Here is a 12230-nt window from a genome sequence, read left to right on the forward strand (position 1 = left end):
GAGTCATCGCATTCGGTGCACCAGCACGCAACGACCACGTGATTTTTTATTTCGCTTTTAAGTTGAGGATTAAAATTAAGTAGAAACAAGTTGAAAATCCATTTCCTATTTTGTTTTATTTAAAAGAAAAATGTAGGATCTTTTTTTTTTGCACGAATATTATTTAGAATAAGTTTCCGACGTCTCTACCTTGAAATACACGATGTTTTTTTGTTTTTTTTTCTCTTCAAACAATGGTAGTTCCAACAACAAAAAGAATTAAAGAAAACGAGCAGGTTTTCACTCTCCGCTAGTGCGTTTCAGGAACGATTGAGTGCGGCGAGCAACGGCTCATCTCCTGCTCTCAGTTAGTGTTGCGGACTGACGACTCCGGAGTTGGAATGATTCCGCACTCCGCGACCCGGGAGTGGAATGCCGCCAGCGCTGGGAGGAATGGAATGGGAATGGAACTAGATCCCCTTGAAACGGAATGTAATGGAAATGAAATGGGGGCTAGATTTTTATGCTAGCTGTGTTGTGTTGATCTTCAGCTAGGGCCTACGGGCTACTGGTGTGACGCTGCGCTCGAAAACAAAATCTGGTCCTAAATAACTTCTAAATGTTCTTCGTGAAAAAAACCTATAAGGGGTTCTTTTAAGCTCTTTTTTTTATGCAAACGATTTCTTCATCGTCTAGTTGCCTTTCTAGTCCGCCAAGGGGCGACAGTGCATGAGGCGAAACCGGTCTTTATGAGCTTAAAATGTTATTAGGGCGTCAAAGTACCTTTCAAGACGATTTTTTTTTTTTTAGTGTAGTGCATGATAGAATTGCTATTGGAACCGCATCATTTCACTGAAAGTGAATGACAGCTTGATTGTCTTGCGGGCTCATGCTCCTTTGAGGATCAAACGGGTGCGCCTCCAGGGAAGCAACCATTTTGTAGACGTACATTGTACTGCTCTTGGAGCCGCAAGACGCTAAAGGGCGACTGTTTTAACCATGCGAAGCAGGCATGTAGCTTTTAACCCTGTCGATCTACCAGGGTTCGTATAGAAAAGAAATAAAAAATCACATTGAATATGGTAAGAAATCGCAAAGCTATGTTCTATGTAAGAACGGTAAGAAATCAATAAAGCTATGTTCTATGTTCTAAGGATCGTACTTACAGCAAACGCAAAGGTATACATTGTAAACCCGGTTTCACAATATGGTCCTGTACTTCGTTTCAGCTTAAGTACAGAAGCAGTCCATGCTACGAGTTAATGTAGAGTCAACAGCACAGGTCACAGCGCCTTTTCTTTTTATGATAGGTTCAGCAATAATAGAACACGTACAAAAGCATTACGAACGCCACGATGGTGCGCCTTTGACGTTGTCTCATTGGTTCTATGAGCTCGTGGCTTCGGCCTTGTCAGGACTTTGGGTGAAAGGAGTATAAAGTCCCCCGTGCCGGTTTAGTTAGCAGATTTGTGTGCTTGCACAATGCACGAAGTTTGGGGAAGCTATATGCAGCGTCTCTTTTGACGGCGCACTGGCAGGGCTGTTGTGCAGGCATACTCAAAGCAGAAAGTGGATAGCCGCTATTTGCGCCAAGCACAAAAAGGCTTCATCAAACAGACAACACGCTGGCCATGTATCTGCGAACGATGGACAAAAGCGCTGCTTTTATTTTGTCACGTGTTTTGCGAACCCTTTATGTTTGATTCTGCGATTGATATCTGTAGTGACAAGTGCCACGAAGTGATTTTCCGACCAGCGCATGGCTTAGTGTAAACAAGGACTTTTCGGGGAGCATTTTGCGTACTTTTGCGGTTGTCTCTGCGTTTAAAAACTGCAGCTTTATGCTCTTTTTTTTCCTTGTAGCACAGTTTAGCTGTCAACGGTCTTTTTTGTTCTTAATTAGGATTTAGAGGAATGTAATGGTATATAGTTCATCCATTCCAGGAGTGGGAATGGGCCCAGCGTTTCGATTCCTATGAGTTGGAAGGAATGCAATTGTCGGAAACTCTGCTTCTCCGGAATAAAGTTACAATGGAGTGGGGGTGTTCGTTCCACAACACTGCTTTCACTTGAAGCTCGGCATGCGGAAAGTTGGCGTGTTGGCGCTGCGGTGGAAGTCGCTTGCTTCACCCGGATTTGCGTTGTAGAAACTTGCTTGACTTAAAAGATTTCGCCTTTTCCTTGCTTAAATTCCAAGGCAATTCTTTTTGTCCTGACAACCTCATTTGCCAGCAAATAAGGTTTCACTGCTTAGCATACATATGGCACATTAGTTCTTTTTACGCAGCGGACATCTATTTTAGAATCAACAAGCTGAACAAGAGATTGATAAAGAAAATTTCAACACGAAACCTGCTTTATCAGCATATATGTATCAAAAATGCTTCGGGTTTCACTGCCACGTTCGACAGCTATCCTCGACCATTACGCTCTATCAATACACAGGTCAAGGTCATATGGGCAACATAGCCCCTTAAGCTGGGGTCACATTGCTCATACATCATACAAAAACAGTCTGCAAACACGAGTCACCGCAATACCCGTGGTTCGAATGCCGCGCACCAAGTTTTTCCTTGAACTCATTGCCATGCGGAATTCGACGAACGGATCTCGCGGGGACTCGCTTTCAAATCTGTGTGCAGACTGTCTTTTGTATGATGTATAAGCAGTGTGACCACGGCTTAAGCAGCGTGAACCCGGCTCTGTGATCTTGACATCAGACATCACGTTAAAGCACAAAGTCACGACGTCATTGTTGACGACGACGTTACGCCTCGCCAAAACTTCGTCGTAACGCCGTCATGACGTCGCATTGTATCGCAGACAGCGTCCACGTTGCCATCGACACCGACGTTGATGTCGACGCCACACGCAACGTCAAACGTCGCTATGATGTCACGTTAACGTCCTACCGAACGTCCTTACGTCGCGTGAAGTCGTCGTCAACCTCAACGCGACGTCACAACGACGACACTATGAAGTCTTAACGTCGTGTGACGTCGTCTCCTTTGCCAACATGAACGTCGACACGACGAAGTGTAACGTCGTGTAACGTTGTCAGCGGCGTGAAGCTGTCGGTACGTCGTCGTGACGCCGAGTGGCTTTACGTCGTCAACGACGTCGGCGACCTCTCGCTAAGCGTCTTTATGATATCGCGTCGCCGACAAGGACGGCGTATTCTTGACGTCGCGTGACGTGGTCGTTGTCAACGTCGACGTCGTTGTTAACGCGATATGACGTCACAACACCGTATTGATGTTGTGCAAAGGCCCGTTCACAAACTTCCGTTCAGAGCGACCGCTCCACTTACGAACGGATGCAGCCGGTTGGAACGATGAGTTGCTATGGCAACGAAGCGCCAAACGGCCGGTTCGTTCGCGTTCGTTTGCGACCCATTGAGTTGATACTGTTTGGCTGGAACAGCGGAAAAAGACGTAGGAAGAGTTCGAAGAAACACACAGACAGTGCGCTGCCCACCTACATGCCTTGCTGCCATTAAGTTGAACCGTGCTGAACTTTTTGGCTACGTTTGGGAAAACACGAAGAGACCGCACTGACAGACCAATCATAGCTCGAGGAGTGCTCGGCCGCGCTCGTTGCATGCCCGTCGTGACTCCTGCTATCTGCTGGAAAACGGCGTCTGTGGTGATCGTCGACATGGTTTACGTGGCGGATGCTCATCGTTCCGCTTGGAGCGCTTTCCTTGACTGTCAATCCTCGTCGTGTGTCGCGAATATAAACCAGTAAGTCCTAGAAGGAGAGATTCTTCTACTCGTGCGTCGATGTCGTGGAGTCACCCTCAAGTCTGTAGAAGCGCTCGTGCCTTCGTGTTTGGTTACCTCGACTACAGTGGAGACCACTGTAGTCGAGGTTCAGTATTTGTGTCTTCGAACATCACCCGAATTTTTTATTTTGCACACTCCATGCATGTGATCAAGTTCGAAGTGTTAGTGGTGCGTACTGTATTTAAAGGCGTGTATAAAGTACGTGTACCTTCAGGGCCTTTCTTCACCCAAGAAGCATTCCTGAACGCTCGTAACGTCTGTAATCATGAAATCATATATACACGTTGCTATACCGCTACTATAACTGCCTCGCCTTCTGTTAACGTTGAAAAAGCGTTTGGCGAAATTGGTACTATTTGCCCTTTATTGTTTGGCAACAAACTCAGTGGCGCCATGTATGGGATGTCTCTGGCACACTTCTGATTCACGTATATTTCCTAGTTTTTTACTTCTCATTCTTTTATGATAAGAGTAAATTAAGTCTGACGGCTAAATAAGTGGTCAATTTCAGAATATAGCGTGCATATTTCATTTCGCGAATACTGCGAAGACCGCCATGTAGTTTTGAACAGGAAGTGAACGAGGACTTTTTGCACACTGACGCCACCACGTTTCCACTCGCGCGAGAAAGAGCGAATTGACCCTTTTCTTTGTAAGCGCAATCAGACTACGGTGGCTAGAAGGGGAGGTGTCAGAATCACGCAGCTTGCTGCGTGTGCGGCGCCGTGCTAGTGTATCGTGAGGACGATAGGTGGCGCGCTCATCGATTGTGAGATGGAAATTGCAGACGCTGTGCCAGGAAAGGCTCGTTCGCGACGCTGAAATGCTCATCTGTGGTGCTCTTTCTGGAAAGATTGCCCCATGCGTCCAGACTACCGCGATGGCAAAATGTGAAACACACTGCTTTGTTCCCGGATGCGCTATGGGGTACGTTTCTTCCAGATATGTACATGTCACCCCCCCCCCCCCCAAAAAAAAAAAGGTAACTAAATATCGCTACTCGTTACTGGCTCACAAAGTAACTAAACATGCTACTCGTTACTGAATCTCAAAAGGAACGCGCTACTTAACGTCACAAGTAGCAAGTCGTTACTTCGACGATCAAACACACAACTGCTTTCGTATGATGGTTTATTTTATTTTCGTTAGTTGCTGCACTTATGTTGTAGGTGTTTCTTCTTAACTTTCAGCAGGGAGCGAGTTTCGAACCACATCCCGGGCACTCAAAATCGGGAAACGGTCATACACAAGCCTCAAGATGGCCTCAACATTATACAGCTCCCACCGAATCACATCAGCCAAGGCACAACTACACTAGCGGCACGGGAGCTTTCGGCCCACCGTTTGCCGGACGCCGGGCTGCCGCTCAAGCCTACTTTTGGAGGAGAACGGCGAGCTTCCTCTGCCGTCCGACAAATCGGCTGGTGCGCGATTTCTGCCGCACCGCACAGCAAAAGTGGGTCAGTCACATACTGCGCAAATAGCGACGCCATGGCGATGCTCAGCACCGCGTCGCCGGGCCGTTCGAAAGGAGCGTGTATCTCAGCTAATCAGCGTGGTATTTTTCTGCGTCTCCGGTTACGGCCACACTGGCGGAATGGCGCCTCGAGGCACGCACCGTTTAACTGCACCAGGTGCCGCAACGATTGGTTTTGCCGCAATACGACGAGATCTGCACGCGGTCGGGAGACTGGTCCGTGTACAGTTTCTGCCAGCCGTGCCGCAGAGAAAAAAAAAAAAGGAACAAACGAGAGGTGTCCGCTGTATGACAGAGCGACCCCATGGCAACGCACAACCGCCACGAGCCACGCTTTCACCTTCAAGACTGGAGTGACCGCGGCCGTTGCCAAGAGCTATCTTAGCCAATCCAGCGCCAAAAGCGTGCCATATGCGACGAAACGCCTTTTTCGGAGGTTGATACGGGGCAGTGCAAGGGGGCAGAGTCAACACCCTCTAGAAACTAAGGCCCGTTCACCTTCCCTTTCCCACGGCGCTAACGTCACGTACCCCGATCTAGCCTCGGCGCTGGGGAGCTGGCCGTCCGCATGTCTTCCCGCGTGGGCTCCGTTCACTTTAGTTTTGCGTGCAGGGTTTTGTTTGCGTTTGGGAACCACGATGGGTTGCTGTTGTGTCCCAAATTGTCGAGGAGAATATAAGAACGGTCTCAAGGCTCGTACATTTTCCTTCCCAAAAGATCCAGCTCGGAGAACCCCGTGGAAGAGAGCCGTCCGTCGAGATGACGTCGACTTGGACACGCTATGGGATCCGCAAGTACGCGATTCCTTATTCATTCAATACATCTATGATTATTTTTGAATCTGACACTGAAGTAGGCTGCAGGGAAACAGCTTTGCTCAATTAGCGTTACTGACTTAAAGTAGAAATACGTAAAGGAGTTCTCGAGCGCAGTCCGGTCGTAACTAAAATGAACCGTTTAAATCACTCCAAAAGTGAGCGCAATGAAGCTCTTCATCTATTTATCATACTCAAATTTTTGAGCGTGTTTCCAAAAACAACAAAAGAAAAAACCTGCACTTCGAAGAATTGTACTGTCTGTCTTCGTCTCTGCTTGTTTTATTCTTTTGTGTTTCTCAAATCATCTCCATGCACGGAGAAAACAAACGATAACAAAGTTTGCTTGAGGCTACTACTCACAGATGCCACCACAAAATTTGAGAAGGTTGTCCAGTACCGTTTCAGATGTACCTGATCACATGACAACCATAGTTCAATGCGTATAACCTCGTCATGCGTCGTGGAGCCCTTTGTGAATGGCAGCATCAAGCAGACTGTTTGCTCACGTATTTTCTCCCCGTTCATATTGAGATTGGGTTTTTTCTTCCTTGTTTTAGTTGCTGCGAACCCACACTCACGAAATTTGAGTATGATAAATGCACCACTTAAAGACACCTTTTTGAAGAGTTTCGTCGGGCTCACATTATGGACTGATTTAACGGTTCACTTGACAACCGAACCGCGCTCGAGAACTGATTTGAAATTAGCAAAGGAATGGAAAAGAGACAGCCTACTGTCATTCGGCCATTTCCCAGGTAGCACGAAAACATTATAATATTGTTATTTTAGTGTTTGTCCCAAACGTTTGAAAAATGTCCTTAATGTCATTTAGTTTAATGTTTTCACAACGTTTATGTGTACGTTAGATTAATGTTTTCCCAAACGTTATTTGAACATATGGGAAACGTTTTTAACATAAATTTATTGTTTGCAAAGCATTAAACTAACATTGAAGGAAACATTATTATAATATTTCTGGAACACTCCTACGACCTATATGCAACGTTTGTAAAACATTAAATTCACATCAAAGAAAATGGTACTGCTACATTATCAGAATATCCACAAAATGTTAGAAATAACTTTTCAGTTTACAAAGACAAAAATATTGTAAATCAGACGCAACCGCTACTCATGCAGTTACGCCTCTGCTGTGAAGGAGGCGAACTGCATGGGTAGCAAGTGCGTCCGATTAGAATACCTTTGTCTTCGTCAACTGAAACGTTCTTTCTAACATTTTGCGGATATTCTGCTAGTGTAGCAGTACCATTTTCTTTGATGTGAATTCAATGTTTTATTAACTTGCGTACCAACAAAACCGCAGGTACTCAAAGCAGGAAGAAAGGTGTTGGAAAGGAACCTCCTTAAAACCAAACGACAGGCCGTGTTTCGCTACAGGCATGGCTTTCCCAAGGACTGAAAAAGCTAAGACTTGCAGCTAAATATTGCGTCCTGGGTCTTCGAGGAGGTCCTTTTTCGCATACATAGCAATGTTTTCCAGAAGATGAAACACCGGACTCCGGTGCACTACATATATAACTGCACAGAATTGACTGTATGCACATTTTGAGGAAGCTTGATCGTAACATGTTTGTTAACCGAGGAAAATAATTTTTGTGAAAGGCACAAACTGCGCACTATTAACAACAATGCTAGAATGCACAACCGTTGCCAAGCTCCTTTTCATCACACAGTATATTGAGACAAAATTAATTGCAATTTACTACCCATGCAGAGATGAAATCAGAGAGGTAGATGTTCTAAAACAGATTTATTGTGGTTTTAGATGAAGAGAAAAGAAGCATATACATACGAGCAAGGGTGCTGCTAGACTCAGCTATTAAAATGACTCACCAATAATTTAAAACAAATCTGTATGTACTACAGAAACAAGCTTGAAACTCACTAGAAGTGGTGACTAGAGCAGGTGATTAGAAATAAACAAACACGATTATATCATGGATGAAGAAAGAATAAAACAATTAAAACAGGGACAACACAACCACATCTTTCAACTAGCAACAGACGAGTAAACTTTCAAACAGCGAGCAGCCGACTATACCCAGTAGGAGTAGGGAAAGAAGGGGGAGAGAAAGAAAGATTGCCCCATGCGTCCAGACTACCGCGATGGCAAAATGTGAAACACACTGCTTTGTTCCCGGATGCGCTATGGGGTACGTTTCTTCCAGATATGTACATGTCACCCCCCCCCCCCCCCCAAAAAAAAAAAAGGTAACTAAATATCGCTACTCGTTACTGGCTCACAAAGTAACTAAACATGCTACTCGTTACTGAATCTCAAAAGGAACGCGCTACTTAACGTCACAAGTAGCAAGTCGTTACTTCAACGATCAAACACACAACTGCTTTCGTATGATGGTTTATTTTATTTTCGTTAGTTGCTGCACTTATGTTGTAGGTGTTTCTTCTTAATTTTCAGCAGGGAGCGAGTTTCGAACCACATCCCGGGCACTCAAAATCGGGAAACGGTCATACACAAGCCTCAAGATGGCCTCAACATTATACAGCTCCCATCGAATCACATCAGTCAAGGCACAACTACACTAGCGGCACGGGAGCTTTCGGCCCACCGTTTGCCGGACGCCAGGCTGCCGCTCAAGCCTGGGGGGACATGACAGCAGATTCGGCAGGGAAATCATAGAATCATTCGCGATGACCACAGCAAAAAACAACGTGTCTAACCCTTCCCTCCTGCTGACGAAAACTGAGGTTGAATTTTTAAAATCCGAGATAACCCTACCACCCTGACTTGCACTTAACGTTTCTTTTCTTTCCTTTCCTTCTCTCCCCCTTCTTTCCCTACTCCTACTGGGTATAGTCGGCTGCTCGCTGTTTGAAAGTTTACTCGTCTGTTGCTAGTTGAAAGATGTGGTTGTGTTGTCCCTGTTTTAATTGTTTTATTCTTTCTTCATCCATGACCAAAACCAACACGCTCTTCTCCCAAGCATACCTACTCTTCTGAGCCATGTACCGTCCCAGTCCCAACTGCGAGCCATCGATCTTCAACCCCGCTTCCTTCTTCGAGGCTGCTTGCTTCATCTCAAGAATGAATTTGCTCCGTCTAAGGCTCCGCTCGCTCGGTTTGCACCTACGCAAGAGCCTCCCTCATCCTGGAGTGGCCTCCGTCCTTGGATTCCACTGTAACACCTGGGGCTCCATCTACCGCATCATGCAGATATCGAGGAAAGAAATATCCCTAGAGCTCCGCCTTCTGGAGAGGGTCCTTCCCAGCCATATGACGAACTTGTTTGGCCCTGGCTTCCGCTCGCATCCTTCGTACCTGTTCATCGTCGACGCCGCTTCTCGCCTCCTTGAAGCTTCATGGAAAGAAGTGATTGCTGGAGTGACTGCGTCCTGCCGCAAGCTGAACGAGAAGCAGTTGGAACCGCCTGTCCTGTTGTGCAACACTGCTATCTCGTCCGACACCATAGAATTGCTCTCCAAAGGCCCCAAGTTCGCCCCAGACCTTCCTACTAAGAAGGTTGACCGACTCGCCTCAGTACATCAAGTCGCCGCCGCCATCCCAGAACCACAGAGGCAAGATTTTCTCGGCTCCGCCATCCGCGCCGTGTGCTTCCACCCACCCCCCAAGCCAGGCAAGATCCCTCTACTCGCCGCTGTTGAAGAGCTTCGTCGAGAACACCTAAAGCTGTTAGAATCCGATAAGACGGGTGTGTTTGTTGTGTTAGAGGAGGGAGATTTTGGAGATAAGGTGAACGCCGCCCTTTCAAAGAATTTTCTCAAACTGAAATCCCGTCCGTCTGGGACCCTCAGGTCAAGAGCCAAACAACTCTGCTCGTCTTTGAACCTGTCGTCCTTAAAAACCGCCATTAGTAGTCCAGCGAAGCAGTACCTTTCAGTTTTCTTCACTGCAAAAACACATAAGATTGGAGTTCCCCTCCGAAGTATAGTGCCAGAGAAGGGTTGTTGGCAGAAGCAGCTCGGGCTCTTTCTACAAAAGCATCTGTCCTGCATCCACCTCCCTCAACCCTTTAGAGTGTCTAACTCAATAGAACTCATCTCTGTCATCAGTTCCCAACATTCCTTTTCCTTGCCCCACTCTATTTTTTCACTTGACATAGAAGACATGTATTTCAATCTAGATCCTACCACTTTGCTTGCCTCAATCTCCGACGCCATCTTTGAGCACGGAGCTGTGGATTTTCAGAATTCCTCCGGTGTCTCCGTTTCTGGATTCGTGGACCTGATTCATCTATATCTAAAGTCCACCTTAGTCGAACATGAAAGAGGGATCTACCGCCAAAAAAAGGGCGTTTGCATTGGTTCATGTCTCGCCCCTGTTCTCAGCGAATTGTTCCTTTTATTCGTTGACAGAGCTATAAAAGCACAACTGGACATCTCCACCCCTGGCTGCCATGTTTTCAGATATGTAGACGATTACCTAATCATTCATCCTGCTCGAACTTCTCCAGATAGCATTACAGCGGTTTTTTCCGCTTGTTCTTCAGGCCTTCCATTCACAAAAGAAGAACCATTGAATGAAGGTCTTCAGTACCTAAATTTGCGGCTTCATGTCAGTGCCACTGGACTCTGCTGGGCATTTCAACAAAGGTCTGCCAAACCTGTCTTACCGTTTTCTAGCGCCCATTCGAAGTCGGTAAAACACGGTATCATCAAATCGTTGTTTTCTTCATCCTTCACGAAGTCTTGCTGTCATCTTTCAGAAGATAGCTTCAAATTGCAGCACATGAGGCTCGTCAGGGCAGGGTTTCCCGTCGACCTTCTCCGATCTGTATTGGAAAGGATGATTCGCGGGCCTGATCGCCACTCACCATTTACAAAAAAGAAAGCCCGATTCGCCGTCATTCCTTACGTACACAATTCAGCCCACCGGATAAAATCCATTGCCTCAAAGTTCGACACGAATGTCGTCTTCTCGTGCCGCATGCGTCTTAAACAACTATGTCAACAAGTGAACAACAACCGGATTCCGATTGGCTGAACCGTCAAACACGAAAAGAAATTCATTCCATGCAAAGGGAAGAAAGTTTACTCCATCCCCTTGAGCTGCGGCCATCAATACATAGGACAGACCGGCAGATGCACCAATCACAGACTCCGCGAACACCACAACGAAGTTTCTAAGGCCTCTCCAGATTCTTATCATCCCATAGTCATACATGCCCGTTCGTGTTTGCGTTGTCATCCCCTTTTTGATGACACAAAAATCCTGGGGGGACATGACAGCAGATTCGGCAGGGAAATCATAGAATCATTCGCGATGACCACAGCAAAAAACAACGTGTCTAACCCTTCCCTCCTGCTGACGAAAACTGAGGTTGAATTTTTAAAATCCGAGATAACCCTACCACCCTGACTTGCACTTCACGTTTCTTTTCTTTCCTTTCCTTCTCTCCCCCTTCTTTCCCTACTCCTACTGGGTATAGTCGGCTGCTCGCTGTTTGAAAGTTTACTCGTCTGTTGCTAGTTGAAAGATGTGGTTGTGTTGTCCCTGTTTTAATTGTTTTATTCTTTCTTCATCCATGACCAAAACCAACACGCTCTTCTCCCAAGCACGATTATATATTGCGACGGCTTGAAGTTGAGTCATACCTACTTGCCACAATACCTTTATTGGAAGAAGGCATGCCTTGTTTTAACCTTGGAGAATATTTACATTATAGTTGTCCTTGCGCTGGCCGTCTAGATGCCCCTCCAGGCTTGTGCTAATAGTTATCCTTCAGTTACAGACGTCTTCAGTATCTTAATGGTGCATGTAAGGGCAGCTTGAAATTAAGAGCAGAAGAGGTTTAGGGAATCAATACAGAATCACAACAAATTGTATATGACATACATGATTAAAGTCAGCAAGCAACGTGCTTGCCAACTAACCCAGCTCCCCACCTTTCTACTGTACATGACATATAAAACAAACCTCCCATAAATTGAACCAAAGTAAAAATTTACATTGGTTTGAAAACCCTCTACAACAAGTGCTTGAGAAATAAAGTAGCAAATTAGAATTTCACAACTATTCAGTGATATTAAGCACATTAAACTGAGCCAGATCTCCGTTAATATACACATTGTAGGCTCGCGATAATTCAAACTCTGATATTTAATACTTCTCGTGAAGTCAAACAATTTTCAAAATCTTGGGTTGTCCCGCAACTTTTTCAATGTATGTAT

General features: G+C 45.8%; 1 pseudogene; it reads left to right on the plus strand.

The window, feature by feature from the left end:
• Nucleotides 1–9045: 9045 nt before the first annotated feature.
• Nucleotides 9046–11400, plus strand: LOC120840874 (annotated as a pseudogene).
• Nucleotides 11401–12230: the final 830 nt, after the last annotated feature.

The sequence above is a fragment of the Ixodes scapularis genome, unplaced genomic scaffold (genome assembly GCF_016920785.2).
Source record: "Ixodes scapularis isolate PalLabHiFi unplaced genomic scaffold, ASM1692078v2 PGA_scaffold1__304_contigs__length_218370807, whole genome shotgun sequence".
NCBI classification, from domain to species: Eukaryota; Metazoa; Arthropoda; class Arachnida; order Ixodida; family Ixodidae; genus Ixodes; species Ixodes scapularis.